Raw genomic sequence first — 19630 nt, forward strand, 5'->3', positions numbered from 1 at the left:
CCAGCTGTTGTGAGGGGCAGATCATCTGTACAAACGGCTTCGTTGAAGGCCCGGCATGACGGAATTGATCCACTTGCGTTCAAACGAGCTAACAGCCAAGCTTGGTTCTTCAAGCCAGCATTGGTTCTTTCTGCGCTCTCGTCAAACCATGTGTCTTCCTCTATACGGGTTCTGTTGTCAAAACGTGGGGAAGGTCTACTACCTGATTGTGTAGTGGCTTTGTCGAGTTGATGAGGTTTGGCTACCGTTTCCTGCTTTAGGGCTTTGTCTCTGCCAATTTCCGGACTTGCATCATCTAACAATCTCACCAGGACCTCGCTGCCATAACATCATCTGAGTACAATGAAATGTATTTTTGCCATCCAACGTGTCTTCCAGTACATCAATATTGCCTCAGGATGCGAGAATCAACATTCCGGGAACAAAGGGCGTTATTCCATTCGGTATATATATGTTGCCATTCTCCTCAAACCATCTCAGAATATTGCCGGCGATTGATGTGTCGATACGTCTAATGGTGTCCATTCCAATCGTGTGGCCAGCAGAGTGAAACAGATTAACCAGTGCCTCTGAACGCGTCGCCTGATGGAGGGACGGACCCAGTCCCACATGTTTCGGCGTAAGCTTCCTGTTTTTCGAAACGGCATACACAATGTCCTGGGCCAAGTTCCACACTGTTCTTTTTGATGACTTATCATGGCTAATGTCGTCGTCGTTTGTTTCAAGTACTGGTGTTCCTCCCAACAAAACACTCAGAAACATAAAGAGATTTTCTGGAATTATCATCTCAACATGCTGCTGGTCAATCCCTCTCCATGCAGACGTGTGACCGGGGATGTTTTCCAACTCGGATCTCAATTTCAGGGCAGTGTGGATGAGCTCCTGTAAGTCGCCGTCATTTTGTGGGGGTACATTTGTACTTCAGATTCAGATTCCGATGAAGCGCTTGATACTGCAAGGGTCTTTGCAATGACAAAATCCGACTGATCGCTGGGATACATTGGAAGGGATGATTGGACATTTAGAGGACGCACGAAACTACCCTTGGAACCAATACGTTGGCTTACGTCATCGTAGAAAGTTTGTTGTCTTGAAAAAATCAAGATGGCGGCGTTGCATTCGTGCTTTTACAAATTCGCTGGTATTTGTTCCAAGCATCCCCATGTCATAGACATGACCCAACGATAGCCAGTTTTGTAGGTCCATGCAGATTTTGTCTAAACCTTTGTAATTTTCTCTCTGTGTTGTGACATCTTTCTGTGCTTTGTACATTCTTTGCTCAAACTCCACCAAGCATTTTAAGTGGTATTTCCCCTCAGCTGCCACTAAATCTACTACATTGGCTAATCTGACTCTCATTGTTAAGTCAATTTTTGCCATTGTCAGAATTTTGTCGGAGAGGGACATCATCGCCACATTGTGCATTTTCCGTCGATCTGCATTTTGACAAAACATGCACCGATCGGAATACTTCTGATGGGATCTGCGACTTGTTCGTGAGGATGTCTCGCCGGATGTTTCGCCGACCTCACATGTTGTTAATTGGGAACCCTGTTTCTTTCTCAGTCGATTCAAGCGATCCTGAGAAGTAAAGTTACCGCAACAAGTTTTGTGCCAATGGATACTGTTTGACTCCCACTGCGTTTCTGAAATATCGCTCAAACTTTCTAGAAGGAGGGCCGAATCAGTGTCTCCTAATTTTCTTCTTATCCCAAAAACATCAGAAATTCGAGCTTTGCCAGCAGATGAGCCGATTCACAGAGGTTCTACCTTGTCGTCTTGACAAAATAGACAGAAGGTGAAATGTAGTACATCTGTATTTCGCTGCCGCTTCAACACTTTCACCGGCTTCACACCAGGGCGCTTGCCATTTTCGGTAGGACTGCTTTCTATTTAATGTGAATCTATAAAGATGAAGAAAGCTTGTTTTATTGAGTAAATTGTGTAATGTAGGCTAGTATTAACGAATATTTCCGTTGTATGCTGTGGACAGTTCATATCTACCCTGAAATAGATGCATTCAACTGTAAAAATTTAAATCGAGAAAAACGACATTTTGTCCTTGAAATTCCTATGTTTTATCATGTAATTCCAAACCTACAGACAGCAATTGTATTCGACCTAACAAGGCTATGGCTTATATACTTATTTTTTTCTGAAAGCCGATGAAATGTAGATTAAATGCGTATTAAAGTCAAAAATAGTCATTTTGACCATATATGGTCAAAACTGACCATTATGTCTGAAATATGCAAATTTGAACGTGGCATCCACCCCTATGTTATTCAGAAAGGTATTCTGAAGATAATTGGCATGGTTGCCAGCTTCTAACAAAAAATGCCAGGCTAAGTTTTTTTTAGGCTTGCTGGCCGGCCGCCTAGTTGAAGCTAGTGCCATGCTCTTGGTATTTTCTAACATTCGCCCAGATGGTTTTGGCTGCTGGAGGCTCCCGTTCTGGGAAACGTTCCCTGAACGCATCACGAGTTCGCTGCAAACTTCCAGTTTGGTGAAAGGTTGTAACCACGAAGGTTCGCTGTTCAGTCGTAAGTTGAACCATCTTTTCAATGACTCAGACTGTCTCTAAACCCATACACTGTAGGCCCATCTTAGATACCCATCTTAAGCAAAGGATGATGCAACCAACGATTACCAGACCAGCTTAATAATAATCAACTTGGCAGTAGACAAGTAATGCGTCCATTTCAAACTGTCTTGCACCGATTAGCCAAACTTGTAAAAATGCGATTTTAACTTGTCATTTTCAATGAACATGTACTCGGTCATGTGTGACAGCAATGATGCATGGAAGGCATCAATGGAAAGCTGAGGATCTCCTCATCTATCTATAATTCCAGTAATCTCTGTGTGTGTGTGTGTGTCTGTATGCGACCGCTGTTTCTCGACAACTACCGGTCCGATATACTTGAAACTTGCCAGGTATATTGCTGGGGACCCGAGGATGTGCCTTTTCAAGGTTTTAAATTAATCGGACAAGTAGTTACCGAGCTATGGCGATTTCTTTACCAAACTCCGCAAGCCGTTCGCTTTGGACCAAACCATTGCATGTAAATAGAGGGGGGGGGGATTGTCACTGTACTCGCAAGCCGTTCGCTTTGGACCAAACCATTCCATGTAAATAGAGGGGGGGGGGGGATTGTCACCGTACTCGCAAGCCGTTCGCTTTGGACCAAACCATTCCATGTAAATAGAGGGGGGGGGGGGGATTGTCACCGTACTCGCAAGCCGTTCGCTTTGGACCAAACCATTTCATGTAAATAGAGGGGGGGATTGTCACCGTACTCGCAAGCCGTCCGCTTTGGCTTTGCGAATGGACCAAACCATTTCATGTAAATAGAGGGGGGGGGGGGATATAATTTTAGATATATATATAGTACGGGCATGCCCTCGTAATTGGTAAACACATGTAAATTGTCAAACGAACAACCTTTGCATATTAACCCCTTGAATTCGGATTACCTTTTTGATACTCGCTGTATATAGTTTTTGGCCCTCTCTGAATGGTGAAGAATCACGTAAAAATTATCGTATCCAGGTCTTCACCAAAATCTAATCAATTCGTCATTGTCACACACCCATCCTCTTACCAAGAGTCAAGACCAGTCACTGTAAGTGAAGACAAGCCACTGGAAGAGAGGCTGAAGAAACAAGTTGAAGCTGATCTTGAGAAAACTACTGTATTTCTCACAGCGTACATATTTGCCAAGATGAATCGGCGATACTCTGACTACAATGATCCGATTCAACTTATGCAACAAAATAATCTTGACATGGGAATCACTTTGCACTCCAGATACACTGCAACTAACATATTTGACCACACTTCCAAAAAAAAAAAGGAGCAAACAAAATTGTCCAACACGTAGTTACAAACCAGGTGAAAATCAGTGTATTATGGAGTACGGTAGTACTCCATATGTAGGGATGGCACAGGAAAAAATGCCTACCTATACAAATGTGTACAAAATGATATGCTTAAAATATTAAAAGATGAAACAACCACACTTAATATAAAAATCAGCGATGGTCGTCTATCAGAGTTCCGTCATAATCGATTCCAACAGTGCTTTTTCTATACTTAGTTGAGCTGCAATGCCCATCAGTATACATCATCGCAAGCAGCATGTGCTGAGCTGCCTGCACAAGTGGGGACTGAGGCAGAACTTCATACAAGATAACTTCCTTGCCTTCGCATGTGATGGGGCAAGTGTAATGTGGGGAAGAAAATTTGGAGTTGCAGCCCGGCTTCAGCAGATGTACCCGAACATTATTTTTGGCACTGCCTCAACCACAGACTGCAGCTGGGAGTAGGAGATGCCCTAAAATAAGTGAATGGTATAAACAATTTTCGTTATTTCTGGACAGTCTCCACTCACTTTAGAGCCAGTCACCAAGAAAATCACCATGAATTGGCAGAAAATGCAAGTACAAGAGTTGGAAGTCCATCTCCAAAAGATTGGAAGGGTGAGGCCCGCTCTCCACCCTCCCTCTGCTCTGAGCACCTTGACCTTGCGGCCTGTAGACGTGCCTCAACAGCTTAGCCATCAAGTTTGGCTGCTTTCCCGCCTCAAATGACATTCGTATAGTTTACCCACATCATTTTTACCAATACGCCACGGCCTGACACCAATGTAATTCCTCCCTCAACATTCGTTTACTTCATCAGTTCATCGCATCATGCCTCCAATGGTCGAATTCAACATCGTTATGGGGGTGAGGTAATCACAAAAAGCAGCTTGTGTTTTCAACTGGAAGTCAAATCCAACTGATGCGAACCCTAAGGTCCCTTTACCTATCCTTCAACCAGTGTGTGTTCGTAGTTTGAAGAGCTAGAGGCCAACTTCAAGCTCACTTCAGCTCAAACCTTTGCAGTGTCTCATCCTCCTCCAAAACCTGGTGGCATCTGGTCAAATCTGACTGTTACAAAATCCTCTTCTACACTTTGCCCCATATAGAATGGAATGATGTTGAGCACGATATACTTTGGAAAGAGCTGAACATCTTATCACTGTCTTTACTGAAATTGCGAGGTACCCAATCACATCATTCTGATACCCACCCTTTTCCCCACTAATACACAGCATGAGCTTGTGAAGTTCATACATTGCAAATTGAGAAGTTCATCGTAAATATTGACACTGACACTGCAACTGTTCCAGTGACGTTGGTACTATTATCCTCAAGAACTGTGCTTCATCTCAATCCTCTCCTCTTTCTTCTCCGTGTCATTCTCATAAAATTTCCACCCTTCATCATGGAACATTCCAAATGTCAACAATTCAAATGAAGGGTTCACAATGTGATCTACTCAACTGTAGACTGGTTGCATTGCAGGCAAAGTGATGGGATCTATCATTGCTGTATACCTCGGGCATTATTTCTTCTACAATGATCTGAAATCTGATCATTGCTTTGTCTTTGACCCTTTATATTCTACCACGGAAATGTTGCTTCTTTGAGCCCAAGAATGGATAGCAGCAATAAATCTCAAAAGGGAGATCGGCTCCCTTGACATCTCAAGCCTTTGACATTGTCTGTCACACAGCCTTTCTTTACAAGTTATCTGTATTTAGATTCAGGGGGCGCTCCTTAAATGGTGCCAAATTATCTTTGTGATCAGAAACAACGGCTTGCTCTTTGTTTTCAATCAGTCTCAAGATCTCTCTCTTGAACCTGGTGTTTATGAGGCAATGATGGAAGTGATTTTGCCCTCAATTTAGGACCTAGGCCTACATATTTATTGGTCGACATCATTGACTTCTCTACTTTCTTAGATAAACCTCCACAAAATTTGCGCTTGACCCCATAGTCAGGTTCACTATGTTTTTTCGTTCAAAATCATGGTAGATTAGCAAACCTATACATTTTTGGAAACGTTATTACATGGAAAATCTGAAAATCAATGTTTACATTTGCGGATTTTCAAAATGGCCGCCATAAAAACACATATTTTGCTCTATTTCTGCCTCTAATTACCCTAAAAACGTTTTAAAATATACTAAGCCTATGTTTTCAGGTACAAGGAATCCATTGGTGACATAATCAGACTTCTGACTGTAACAGTTCTTTCTTTTTTCAGGAAATATGCATCCAGGGAGCAGCCATTGATACAAAAAAAATTCCGTTAATATATTTATTTTACATTATTATTGTGACACATTTTGATGTTATTTTGAATTCCTCACACCAATTTTGAATTATTGTGACACATTTTGATGTTATTAACTGCCTGTACAAAATGATAACATGTATTTGATTATGCAACTTATCGCGAATATAAAGACAGTGTTTTGCAATTCAAAACCTTTGATTCGTGTCTTACCATTCCCCATAGCACTAATTTGATACTTTCATTGGATTCCTTGTCCCTGAAAATATAGGTTTAGTATATTTTAAAAGGTTTTTAGGGTAATTAGAGGTAGAAATAGAACAAAATATGTATTTTTATGGCGGCCATTTTGAAAATCCGCAAATGTAAACACCGCAAATGTAAACATTGATTTTCAGATTCCTTATGCTATAACCTTTCCAAAAATGTATAGGTTTGCTAATCTACCATGATTTTGAACGAAATATAATTTATTGACATAGTGAACCTGACTACCACCATGTATGGAAAAGTAAATCAAAGATCTAAGAGACAGGCTTGCGGATATGGAATTTGGCCTCCATATCCGCTTGTAAATATTCCCCTATTTCCCCAATACTCCCCAACTATCCCCAATCCCCCATTCCCTAGTCCCATTGCCTGTAAATAACACTCTGTAGAACCGACCACCCCCTTTTTCCCCCATTAAATGTCGTGCCCAGGTCCACCGCATCTCACGTAGACAACTTTCGGACATCTTGCTAGTTATTCTTAGTCTATGTCAGTTAAGGACTCGTTTCCATTAATTCTGACTCTTCGTTGCACCAGAATGTGATTGTATGGCACCAGTAGTGAGTTTAGGACCTCCCCATACCTCCTCCCATCTTCCCCATGAAACAACAACAACAACAACAACAACAACAACTACAACAACAGAGGAGATTGGGGGCGGCGCGGCGCGGGGAGTGTGCGTCCTCACTCCGGCGTGGTTAGCCGCCATTGCCCATGCGCTCCACGGGGTTACCACGAAGGGGCTGGCTGTCAGCTCCTCGTCAGGGGCGGAGCCCGGTAACCCCCCGCAGCCAGTGAGAAGCGGCGGGCCGATTCCATCTGGGGCGGAGCTAACGAGCCGAGGGCGTGTCACTCCCCGCCGGATATGCGCAGCCACTTACCGGACGTGAGGTCAGATGCGCCCCCAGCTTGGAAAGACAAGTCGCGACCTCCGAGCGCTGAGCGACCTCCCCGCATCTCTGGACCGGACCGGGTCGATTCTGTCCCTGAGCCAAGAGTGCACCTTGAGCCATCGACTACCCGCTTTCCTTGCCATCAATCCCCGTGTGAGTCAGTCTTTGTCCTGTTTATCTGTCGTCTGTCGGGGCTACTATAAGACCGTAATTAAGTGCCTATCTTTCTATGATGTCTCTCTCATCCCTGTAATCTAACCTTCCGCAATATTATAACCTCCTCCGGAGGTCTTGAGAACCGTACCCCTGGTGTCGTGTCATTTTAAACCCAGCCGTTGTGTCCTTTCCTCAATTGATTTAGCGTAGCGCGACTCGGCCAAGGTTCGAGTAGAATCGGGTAACTTGTGCGAACACGGCGGCCATTCCGCTCGGCCCACCATAACATCAAAGTCGTGTCCGTAACAATTGGTGTCAGGAGTGTCGGATTCGGACCTGGGACTAAATTCATTTAGCCCAAATTTTGGAACACCAATTGTACCATTAGGGTAACAATTGGTGTCGAGGAGTGAGATTCGATCCGGAGCGCGTTTTACGCGCTCGAAATTATAACGGCGAAATTTGATTGTGTTTTACAAAATATAAAAACCCGAATTTTGAAAGTCGCGCTATGGCAGACCAAGTCGACTGGGGTCCGGTAGAGGAGAGTGAGGCAGGGTCGATCCAGGACCAAATTGAGGGACATAAGGAGAGCGAAGCAGTGAGGGTAGCAGACGCACAAAATAGCGTCGTTGCGCCCGACGTTGCGGGCGCGCAAAATGGCGCCTCGCTGGTCACGGCGCCCACGCCCGCGACCGTAGTAGCGCCGCTGGTAAATTTGGACCTTTTTTTTATACAAATGAAGGCCCTTATGGCCCAGAATAGCGAGAAATTGAGGGAGGACATGGGGTCCAATAGCGAGAAAATGAGGGAGGACATGGGGGCCAATAGCCAACGGTTAGAACAAAGGATGGGGGCCCAGATCGGGGGGTTAGGGAGTAGAATAGAGGGATTAGACAATAGATTAGGGGAAATACAGGAGGGGTTAACGGGGGTAGAAAACAGAATGGCCGCTCAAGAGAATCAAATGGAAGGGATGAAAAAGGGGTTAGAGGGGTTAGAAAATAGTATGGAAGGCAAATTGAGGGACATGAGGGACCAAGCGGAAAGGGAAGTTAAACAAATCGGGCAGCAGATAGAGGGGGTCAGAATGGGGGTAGAAACCAAACTGGATGCTCACAGGGAGGAAATGGAGCAGATGAGGGTGGCATCTGGGCAGGAGATGCAAGTGATGGGAGAGGAGATCAGAAGAGGTGTGAGTGAGGAGGTCGGAGGAGTGCGCGAGGAGGTGAGGCACTGTAAGGAGCGCATGGAGAAGGAGGTGAGAAAGGGGACTGCAAAATTGCAAGGTGGTATAGAGGAGTTGACGCTGGGAGTAGAACAACTGACAGTGGGACAAAAGGAGTTGGGGGAACAGGTAAAGAAGAACACAGCGGTAATAGAGGGGTTAAAATCGACGCAGAAGGAGATGAAAAAGGACGTAGGGGTAATTAAAAAAGAGTGTCAGACGGTACATGAGGACTTGACGAGGAAAATGAACAAGGTGGTAGAGGTGATGGAGGTTAAAGAGCGGGAGGTGCGGGAGCACATAGAAAAAAATAAAGTGGAATTAGAGGAAGAACTTAAAGGGGCGCACGAGGAGATGAAGGAGGTGAAGCAGAAATTAGAAGAAGTGGAAGAAGGGGTGAGCGAAATTAAGAAGCGACGGAGAGAGGATAAGAAAGAGATAAAAGAGGAGGTAAAAGAATTGGTCCAAAGTCTGTGTTCGGATCGTGATGATGTGCTCATTAACCGGATGAGGGATTCGCAGGTGATGGAGGAGAAGCGAAGAGAAAGAGGACCCGGTGTAAGTGGTGACCAATATGGTCGTGCGTATGATGCGCCAGGTGATTTAATAAGCTTTGGGGGTCGAGATAGACCCGGATGTTCGTGAGAGGCCAAGAGTGAGGTGTATGGCTGGTCCGGAGGGTATGGAACGAGAGGTGCGAGGTGTGGGTGAGCAAGGTTGTGGTGGTATGGAATGGGTAGCGGGTTGCGGAGGTGTGACCCATGCATCGACACCAACAGGGGTAGTTGTTGGAGGGACCGGGGAGGCACGAGAGCCCCTTGGGGGTAATGTACTGTGGGGGCCCGGCCGGTTCGGCCCCGCGCTGACCCCGCAAGGGGCGACGCACGGGGTCCGGCAGGCGGGCAACGACTCGCATACGAGGTGGTCCCACAAGTTCCCACTCGCGCCGTATGACGGCAAGAGTGATCTACACGCGTACCTGGCGCAGTTCGACTGTGTGTGTAAGGGCAACGGTTGGGGTGAGGACGAAGGTGGAGTACACCTGGTGGCCGCATTGCGCGGCGCGGCGGCGGAGGTGCTGACGGCATTACCAGCGGGTGCTCTCACCCTGCCAGCCCTCCGCGACGCCCTAATTAATCGATTCGGCATTGAACAGCAGAGCGAGCTTGTTAAAGCTCAGCTCGCGCTGCGAAAACGCAAGCCCCAGGAAGCCATCGGGGAACTTGCCCACGACATTCGCCGCGCAGTGGGGATCGCACATGCTAGCATGGCAGCGGATTCCCGGGAAAGCCTGGCGCTGGACCATTTTATCCAGGCCCTCCCGGACATTGAGCTCCGGCAACAGCTCGCCATGTGGCGCCCGCAGACTCTGAGCCATGCGGCTGACGCTGCGGCCCGTTGGGAAGCAGCGAGGCCCCTGGCCCGGGGGGGGTGAGCGTCTCGCAATGGCGGTCCGCCAGGTGGGACCCCCGATGGAGGGCGGACCCCTTAGGGGGCCCGCCCCCGACGTGAGTCCTGACCTGGCGGGCATGGTCCGGAGGCTGGTGGACCAGCGCCTGGCAGGACCTGGACCATGGCAGGCGGCCCCGGAGGTGGCCCGCGGTGGACCACGAGCGGGTAATCCAATTCGGACCTACAGGGGGGGAAATTTGGAATTCCGGAGGCAAGCACCTTATCAGGTGAGGTGCTATACTTGCAACCGTCTGGGTCACCTGGCGCGACACTGTCGAGCCACGCGCCGGGATGATCCCCGGCGGTTGAGGTCCTCAACTCCGCCCAGGGGGGAGCGGGTTAGCCGACCCCAGACACCCCCCCGCCAGACCCCGGGAAACTAGAAGGTGTCAGGCACGTAGGGCGGTGTTCGGCAGAAGAGGATGGAGGAGAGCCCTCATTGACGCGACAGGTCATTTATTGTGGCCAAATTGGAACCGGTAGCCTGACAATTAGATGCAAAATTGCCGGCGTGGGGGTAGACGCCGTAGTGGACACAGGAGCTAGCGCCACGATCATCAGCCCTGTGGTCCTTGATTCGAGCGCAGGTGGCTGGGATAAGATCCAGCGCCTGCAAAATTATAGTTTGCAACTTGCTACCGGGGTAACGGCCCCGATCATAGGGCGTGGTTCTGTGACCCTCAAGTTAGGGTCGGTAAGGAGGGAGATAGATGTTTGGGTGGCGGAGGTGTGCGACCCATGTTTAATAGGGTTGGATTTGTTGACTGCCAGCGGTTGTAAAATCGACTTGTGCCGGGGGATCCTGCAGGTGGGAGTAGAATAGCTGCCGTTAGGGGGAGTGAGCACGGCCGAGAGAGCGGAGCTGGAGGCTTCCGAGGCCGTGACCATCCCCCCAAGGGCCGAGGCGATAGTGCCGGCCCGGTGGGCAGCTCGCCCAACATGGCAGGAGTCCTGCGGCCTGGTCGAACCGGTGGCAGCGCAGTCCATACCGGGTTTAATCGTGGGCCGCACCCTTGTAAAAACGGACGGACCGGTAGTGGCCGTCCGAGTAATAAATATGAGTACAGAACCACGCACTATAGTAAGGGGCACGAGGGTAGCTGGCTGCACCCCAGTTGAGGAAGTCGCGACAGTGAGGGGCGAGAACGTCCAGCCGAGCCGACCCCGGGGGGAGCCTTCAATAACAAGTAGGAATTGGCCCGATCCCATTTGCGAGATGGTAAATCGTAGTAGCGTAGAGTTGGGAGGTACCCAGAGGGAGGCCTTACACAAACTGGTTGGGTCCCATTTGGACCTCTTCTCCCTGTCCACCGAGGATATTGGACGTACGGGCCTGGTGAAACATCAGATCCACACCGGTGAGGCCCGGCCTATTCGTCAGGCCGCCCGACGGCTCCCTTGGAGCAAGAGGGCGGAAGCTGACGAGCAGGTTGAAAAAATGCTCGACGCAGGCGTGATCGAGCCCTCGGGAAGTCCTTGGATGTCACCTGTTGTGCTGGTCAAAAAGAAGGATGGGACCACGCGGTTCTGCGTGGACTATCGCCAGCTAAACAACGTGACACTCAAGGACTCATATCCCCTGCCGAGAATTGATGACACCCTCGATGCCGTTGCGGGCTCAAATTGGTTCTCGACTTTGGACCTCAAGAGTGGGTATTGGCAGGTGGAGATGGATAAGGCAGGGAAGGAGAAAACGGCATTTTCCACAGGTAAGGGACTGTATCAGTTTACTGTGATGCCGTTTGGTTTGTGTAACGCCCCCGCCACCTTTGAAAGATTGATGGAGCATGTACTGGGCGGCATGCCATGGCAATCATGCCTGGTGTACCTGGATGACGTCCTGGTACATGCCCAAACGTTCCCCCAGGCAGTAGCTAATTTGGACCAGGTGTTCGGGTGCCTCAGACAGGCAGGGTTGAAGCTGAACCCGAGTAAGTGCACTTTGTTTGCAAGAGAGGTGGCCTATCTAGGTCACGTGATCGGCCGCGAGGGGGTAAAAACGGACCCAGACAAAATTAAAGCGGTAGAGGAGTGGCCCGCACCACGTACCATCAAGGAGGTGCGGGGATTTTTGGGACTCTGCTCCTACTACCGGCGCTTTGTGGCGAAATTTGCAGAGTTGGCCCGTCCCCTCCACCGGCTTACGGAGAAGGGGACGCGATTTAATTGGACGCGGGAGTGCCACGAGGCCTTCCAAAAATTGAAGGGGTGTCTAACATCCGCACCCCTTCTAGCTTACCCCACTAGTAACGGGGCATTTACCCTGGACACGGATGCGAGCCAGGAAGGATTGGGCGCAGTTTTGTCTCAGACACAGGAGGGCGTGGAGAGAGTGATTGGTTATTATAGTCGGGCCTTAAGTAGGCCCGAGAGAAATTATTGCGTCACTCGCAAAGAGTTATTGGCTATGCTGGCTGCCATGAACCATTTCCACCCGTACTTGTACGGGCGGAAATTTTTGGTTAGAACTGACCATTCCTCCTTGCAATGGCTCCTTCGGTTCAAGGAACCGGAGGGCCAAATTGCAAGGTGGTTGGAAAAGTTGCAGCAGTACGATTTTGATGTGGCCCATAGGGCCGGGAAGGCCCATGGTAATGCGGACGCACTCTCTCGGCGTCCTTGTCTGGGGGAAAACTGAAAATTTTGTGCGAGACACGAGGAGAGGGAACAATTGGGCGATTCGGACCCGACCCTCGTTGTCCGGGCAACCCGGGTGAGAGGGCCAATTTTGCCACTAACCGCAGATGAGGAATTCGGAACTTTGGCATGGAGCACGGCCCAGCAGGAGGATCCGGTCCTGGGGCCAGTGTTCAATTGGGTCAAATTGGGGCAAAGACCTAATGGGGAAGAGGTCACCCCCCTCGGGGCGCAAACAAAGGCATATTGGGCTCAGTGGAAAACCCTGGAATTGAAGGATAACATCTTGTATCGCAAGTGGGTGGAGGTTCCCTCTGATAGAACTTCCTGGCTGGTGGTAGTCCCAAACAAATTTAAGACCGATATATTGCAACAGGTGCATGGTACCCGCCCCGGCGGCCATTTGGGCAGGACAAAGACGACATCGCGGGTACGCCGGAGGTTTTATTGGGTGAATATGGGGCGCGACATACAGGACTGGTGTCGGAGATGCGACGCCTGTACTGCCAAAAAGGGACCAGCACGGAGGATGAGGGCCCCCCTTCAATTACACCAGGTGGGGGCCCCCCTAGAGCGGGTGGCCATGGATATCCTAGGCCCACTACCCCGCACCCGCCTAGGTAATAAGTACATCCTCGTTGTGATGGACTACTTCACCAAGTGGCCGGAGGCCTACGCCCTCCCCAACCAAGAAGCAGGGGTGGTAGCGCAGGCCTTCGTGGAAGGATTTGTGTGCCGGCATGGGATTCCACAGGAGTTGCACACCGACCAGGGACGAAATTTTGAGAGCAAATTGCTAAAAGATGTGTGCAGTCTCCTGTCAATTCGGAAAACCAGAACAACGTCTTTAAGACCTCAATCTGACGGGATGGTGGAAAGATTCAACCGAACTCTAATCCAACAACTGGCACTGTTCACCGCCACCCGTCAGGATGACTGGGACGAACATCTCCCTTATTTGCTCATGGCCTACCGAACCAGCCAGCACGGGGCCACCGCATGCAGTCCAGCGTTGCTTATGTATGGGCGGGAGTTACGCGCTCCCGCCGACTTGCTATGCGGTCCCGTGCCAGACACAGTGGTTAACCCGCCGAGGGAGGGGTACGCACGTCACCTAGAGGAAGGCATGGAGCTAGTCCATGCCTTCGCCCGCCGCCAACTCCATCTGGCGGGGGGAAAGATGAAGCGCAGGTACGACGACCGGAGCCAGGGGAGTCAATACGCTCCGGGGATGAAGATTTGGTTCTTTAATCCCCGGAGACGGAAGGGAAGGTGCCCAAAACTCACCTCCCCCTGGCAAGGCCCAGGAGTCGTCCTGTCGCAAATCTGTGACGTGGTCATTAAGATCAAAATGGGGCCACGAGCCCTCCCTCGGATCGTCCACGCCGACCGGATAAGACCTTACACCGGCGAGCAGGCGCCCCCGTGGATTGCCTCGGCTTTAGATGCCGAGGCGGGACCCAGTACCTCTGAATAAGGGGGGCTTATTAGTGCCAGAGGACTGGGGGATTGGTAGTGAGCGATGGGCCTGGTGGGTAAGGGTGGCATCCCTGCCACCCTTCCCATGTGGGGGCAATGGAGCAATAGCTTACGGGGTGTATGGCAGTGAAAACTAGCCCGGGTGGGTTAGGTTATATTGTAGGGATCTAGCGAAGATGACATTAGGTGACGTTAAGGTTAGATAGTGACTGATACCTGTAGTGGGGACGCAGGTAGATTAGTATGGATGATAATGACGTGGGAGCGCAATAGTTTAAAGGGACGACTGGGAAGCGCAAGTTTCAGAAGGGAGTAGTTAGCTGAGATGATGCCGTGTGTGTGAGAACTGGACAGGTGTGTGGAGCAGTGTGTGAGTAGTGAGTGTGTGGATCAGCACGAATGCGCTTGGGGAGAGAAGGGTGCAGGTGGCACCAGGTGTGAGAGCACAGGTGTGCACGTACAGGTGTGTGGAGAGAGTTGGAGTAAGTGGTACGGAGTGGTGTGCATGGTGCGAAGGTGTGGATGGGGGAAGAGTGGACCCCTTTCACGAGTACCCGGGGCGGGTAGTGTAAGTGTTAGGTAGAGGGTATAGGTAAATTGTGGTTGGATATTGGCATTTGTGGTGCGGTTGCAGAATGGTGTTGTGGATGGGTGCATTAGTGTTGTGAAAATGGCTGGGCGTGTAGCCTGTTAGTGTGTGTAGTTGGTTGGGCACTCCTCCACTGTGAGGATGTCGGCCAGGTGAGGCCGCAGGTGGGCTCTGGGAGCCGGTAGAGTTGTGGATGGGGCCCGAGGATCCGGAGGACGGACCCGGGTAGCCCAGTGCCAGAGAGGGCACCGAGTGGGGAGAGCGCCAGAGGGCCTTCCCCAGGTAGTTAGGATAGGGTGAGGAGCAGGTAAGCTCGGAGGCAACTGCAGTGGTGGAGGTGTGCAGGTGGGTAGACCCGCTGGGAGAGGTACACGTCACAGCCCAGAAATTGTGCGAGGGCACCGGGAGATGAATCGGGGGAGTGAGACCCCAAATTGAAAAGCACCACAGTTTGGTCAATGGGCATTGGTTTTTAGAACCCATAGTGTAAGAGGGCCAATGGTTTGGCAGGAGAAAGACCCCGGGTAATGTAAAGTTGTTAAAGTCATTTAGGAAATAGTTAGGATTGATGAACCTGTCGCACCATACGCAGCCACTTACCTGTGGTGATGATGATGACTCCACACCTGTGTTTTCTTTGTTCTGTGTGCAGGAAATGAGAATTGCTGTGTGGATTGGTGAGACGCATCACGACGTGGATGAGACATTGGGGTGATTCCATCTCTCCCTCCTTAGGAGGGACTGATGATGAATTGGTAATGGCAAATGTTGATGTTCAGTTGGAGATGGCAAATTTTGATGAGAGTTGAAAATGGCAAATTTGATTGGTTAGGAGGGAGAGAAGACGAATTTGGTATATGGGAGGAACAGGGAAGACAGTAGGGATGTTTGTTGATTTGTAAAGTAGATGTTTATGGGTAGTGTTGTGTATTGTGGATACAGTAAGGGGTAAGGGAGGGGCCATGTAGGTTACCTGGTGGGGGGGGGGGGGCGTACGGTAGGAACGTACCTGTCTCACCTGGTTCCCATGTGCCCCCAGTGTGCATTACCTTACATTGCGTGCACTTTTGCGCCCTTACCACCTTACTCACTTGTCTGCTTCTTTTGTCTCCCACCTCTGAGGATCTGGCTTTGGGGCAGAGAGAGAGGAGAGAGAGGTGCTGGCTCCGCAGTTGTGGGCCTGCACTTTCGCTGCTTGCTGCCTGGATCGATACACCATATGGACCGCAATTTTGGTGGCCACCCACAATGGACCGCAGTTCTTTTGCGGCCAAGCACCACCCGTGGATGGACCTATGGGTCAACGTGGCACCTATGCCATACAGGTGAACCACTTTTAGTTGGCCCCTGACGGCCACAATAAAGAAATGGACGCGGTTGGCGCCTTTCTTTATTTTTAAAGAAGTAAGAAGGCCAAGTGCACCACATGAAGGCAAGACCAGCGGCAGAACATCGGCCGGCTGCGACACCACCGGTGATTTATAAACACTTTATTGGTGCACCGGATGGTGCTAACTGTGTTATGGGGTGGTGCTTTTGGTGCTTGGAAGGGGTGCTCTGCACATTATTAAAGGCCGTAAGGCCACAGAGCACTCGTGGGTTGGTGTATCGATGCTGGCATGCGTGCTCTCTCTATGCATAACATCTGCATGTGTTCCTCCAAAAACAGGTACTGGATCGTAGTGTAAATAGCAGCGTAGTCTTGTAAATAATGCTCCCTACCGGCTGTATGTTTAGTTTGCGAATTCTTTCCGCGATTCGGTTATCCTGTGGGTGTGTTTCTGTGAGGAGAAGGGTGCAACGTCGCAGGGGGACATATTTACTCATTTGTGAATATCTGTAAAACTGTCGCACTCAGGGTAGAGTTAATAGTAGAGGGAACTACATCTGAGTGCCACACTAAAATAGGTAAAAATTTATCGGGTCGGGACGCCCCGAGGGTAGAGAAGGGTGCAATGTTGCGGATATGGAATTTGGCCTCCATATCCGCTTGTAAATATTCCCCTATTTCCCCAATACTCCCCAACTATCCCCAATCCCCCATTCCCTAGTCCCATTGCCTGTAAATAACACTCTGTAGAACCGACCTTCCCCTTTTTCCCCCATTAAATGTCGTGCCCAGGTCCACCGCATCTCACGTAGACAACTTTCGGACATCTTGCTAGTTATTCTTAGTCTATGTCAGTTAAGGACTCGTTTCCATTAATTCTGACTCTTCGTTGCACCAGAATGTGATTGTATGGCACCAGTAGTGAGTTTAGGACCTCCCCATACCTCCTCCCATCTTCCCCATGAAACAACAACAACAACAACAACAACTACAACAACAGAGGAGATTGGGGGCGGCGCGGCGCGGGGAGTGTGCGTCCTCACTCCGGCGTGGTTAGCCGCCATTGCCCATGCGCTCCACGGGGTTACCACGAAGGGGCTGGCTGTCAGCTCCTCGTCAGGGGCGGAGCCCGGTAACCCCCCGCAGCCAGTGAGAAGCGGCGGGCCGATTCCATCTGGGGCGGAGCTAACGAGCCGAGGGCGTGTCACTCCCCGCCGGATATGCGCAGCCACTTACCGGACGTGAGGTCAGATGCGCCCCCAGCTTGGAAAGACAAGTCGCGACCTCCGAGCGCTGAGCGACCTCCCCGCATCTCTGGACCGGACCGGGTCGATTCTGTCCCTGAGCCAAGAGTGCACCTTGAGCCATCGACTACCCGCTTTCCTTGCCATCAATCCCCGTGTGAGTCAGTCTTTGTCCTGTTTATCTGTCGTCTGTCGGGGCTACTATAAGACCGTAATTAAGTGCCTATCTTTCTATGATGTCTCTCTCATCCCTGTAATCTAACCTTCCGCAATATTATAACCTCCTCCGGAGGTCTTGAGAACCGTACCCCTGGTGTCGTGTCATTTTAAACCCAGCCGTTGTGTCCTTTCCTCAATTGATTTAGCGTAGCGCGACTCGGCCAAGGTTCGAGTAGAATCGGGTAACTTGTGCGAACACGGCGGCCATTCCGCTCGGCCCACCATAACATCAAAGTCGTGTCCGTAACAATATGTATTTTTATGGCGGCCATTTTGAAAATCCGCAAATGTAAACACCGCAAATGTAAACATTGATTTTCAGATTCCTTATGCTATAACCTTTCCAAAAATGTATAGGTTTGCTAATCTACCATGATTTTGAACGAAATATAATTTATTGACATAGTGAACCTGACTACCACCATGTATGGAAAAGTAAATCAAAGATCTAAGAGACAGGCTGCTACAGCTTCAATCTGCAGCTCTGGACAAAAAAAGGGTAATTGATCCACTGGAACATGTCTTTCAAAAAAGAAGAATCCCATACTCTCACTCTGTCCCACTGGAAGTATCAGATTTTTATCCCCCCCCCCCCCCCCCAAGTCAAAATCTCATCTTCTTTACCCTTAGGCAATGACCCCGAGTCACAATGTCACAACTTACATGCTCCCAGCCAGACATTCTCCCACCAACAGCTGCCCTCTTTGCTTCCTATCACATTTCCAGTTTCCAATGTAGTTACCTACTCTACCAGACCCACACAAGTCCTCACCCTAGCAAATAACCTCCTACGTGGTACCTCATCAAATACCTTTCGCAAGTTGCTGGAGGGAAGGGTTGAACATAAATGTTTTCTACAACGAGGCATTGCAATGACTTATGATGCTCCTTTCTGTCAATGGAATTCCAGTTTGACAGTCCCCTGAACCACGCTTGAAACAAATGTTAAATATCCAAAACATGCATTTTAATCTTCTTTGTAGACAAGTAAATATCTTCTTTCTACGTTTGTCATCTTTGTTGGATTAAACATTTATGAAGCAAAAATGTAGATAATTTCTTCAAACAAGAACGCCCATGATCCTGACAAGTATATAAATAATTTTCTGATGTTTGCTTTGCTTTTACAAAACGAATGCAGCAAAACTTGTTTTGCGTCAAAATGTTGAATTTGCTTCAGGCAAAGACGTCAAATGTGACCTTTTCGTAGGAAATAACAACAACTAAATTGCGATTATTGATTACAAAAACCAAACAATCAAATGAGGCAAACTTCGTTGTAATAGATGCAATTCAAATGGTTTTGTCAAATGAACCCTGAACGTGTTTTCATTATCCATTTAGAACTACGAGTATTTGATAATTTAGACATCTCTAAACTAAATATAATCTCATGTTTGTGTCAAGTTAAATTATAATGCCATCAGTATGTTTAGGTAGTCGTAATGTTACTAGCTATATATGCAGGTTAACGTAACATACTGTACCTGTATTCTTTGTTTGCGCCGACGAACGAGGCCCAAATCTTCGTTGTCGGTCGTCATAATTGACTGCAAAAGTTTCTTTCTCTTTTTAGCTTCCTCTTTCTGGCGTGTTTCAGCTTCTTCTCAAACACTTCCCTCTCGAACACTCCCTCTCTCTTTTTGCATTTCGCTAAAAAAAGAAACTCATGTTCAGATAAAACCAAAATCACCATACCACATAACACAAAAAAATATTGTGCAGGAGGAAGCCATTTTGGGCCATTATGTAAGTGCTGCATCCACAAGTAAGATCTTCCAACAACTGCAGGCTGAACAGATTAAACAATTAAATACAAGCAGAGATTTTGCCCAGAATACCGGCAAACAATTGTCTACACTTTTAAAAAGATAGTGTGGAAACGACAAAATAAACAACAACAACAACCCTAACCCTAACAACCACCCACCCACCCACCCACCCAACCACCCACCCACCCACCCACCCACCCAACCAACCACCCAACCACCCACCCAACCAACCAC

At 49.0% G+C, this 19630-nt stretch overlaps 1 long non-coding RNA gene across 2 annotated transcripts in view; it reads right to left on the reverse strand.

Annotated features, from left to right (window-relative positions):
* Positions 1-19205, reverse strand: part of LOC137424491 (uncharacterized) — a 119326-nt gene extending 100121 nt beyond the window's left edge. The window contains exon 1 of one of the 2 annotated variants that reach the window (XR_013622954.1): positions 19112-19205. This is a non-coding gene — a long non-coding RNA (uncharacterized LOC137424491). Of the gene's footprint in view, positions 1-18287; positions 18350-19111 lie in introns of those variants that run through there. The other variant, XR_013622953.1, reaches the window with a different exon arrangement.
* Between the last annotated feature and the right edge of the window lie 425 nt (positions 19206-19630).

The sequence above is a fragment of the Myxine glutinosa genome, chromosome 4 (assembly GCF_964187855.1).
Source record: "Myxine glutinosa chromosome 4, kmMyxGlut1.1, whole genome shotgun sequence".
Classification (NCBI taxonomy): Eukaryota; Metazoa; Chordata; class Myxini; order Myxiniformes; family Myxinidae; genus Myxine; species Myxine glutinosa.